Source organism: Arachis hypogaea, chromosome 10, assembly GCF_003086295.3.
Source record: "Arachis hypogaea cultivar Tifrunner chromosome 10, arahy.Tifrunner.gnm2.J5K5, whole genome shotgun sequence".
Classification (NCBI taxonomy): Eukaryota; Viridiplantae; Streptophyta; class Magnoliopsida; order Fabales; family Fabaceae; genus Arachis; species Arachis hypogaea.
In genome coordinates this window covers 80413994-80414600 of record NC_092045.1, presented here as the reverse complement: position 1 = coordinate 80414600, position 607 = coordinate 80413994, and the positions used below count along the sequence as shown (strand labels likewise).

Below are 607 nucleotides of genomic sequence, written 5' to 3'. Positions count from 1 at the left end.
TGCACTAATGCAACAAAACTGCAAGTTTTATGGACTTCCATCTGAAGATCCTTATCAGTTCTTAACTGAGTTCTTGCAGATCTGTGAGACTGTGAAGACGAATGGAGTTGATCCTGAAGTCTACAAACTCATGCTTTTCCCTTTTGCTGTAAGAGACAGAGCTAGAATATGGTTGGATTCACAACCTAAGGATAGCCTGGACTCCTGGGATAAGCTGGTCACTGCCTTCTTGGATAAATTCTTTCCTCCTCAAAAGCTGAGCAAGCTGAGAGTGGATGTTCAAACCTTCAAACAAAAAGATGGTGAATCCCTCTATGAAGCTTGGGAAAGATACAAGCAGTTGACCAAGAGATGTCCATCTGACATGTTTTCAGAATGGACCCTATTAGATATATTCTATTATGGTCTCTCTGAATTTTCGAAAATGTCACTGGACCATTCTGCAGGTGGATCTATTCACCTGAAGAAAACGCCTGAAGAGGCACAAGAACTCATTGACATGGTTGCAAACAACCAGTTCATGTATACCTCTGAGAGGAATTCCGTGAATAATGGGGTACCTCAGAAGAAAGGAGTTCTTGAAATTGATGCTCTGAATGCCATACTG

The 607-nt window shown here is 41.5% G+C and overlaps 1 non-coding gene across 1 annotated transcript; it reads right to left on the bottom strand.

Moving 5' to 3' along the window:
• Window positions 1-262: 262 nt before the first annotated feature.
• LOC112718652 (small nucleolar RNA R71) lies at window positions 263-366 on the bottom strand. The gene has a single exon (XR_003160983.1). It is a non-coding gene; the product is annotated as a small nucleolar RNA R71 (small nucleolar RNA).
• Between the last annotated feature and the right edge of the window lie 241 nt (window positions 367-607).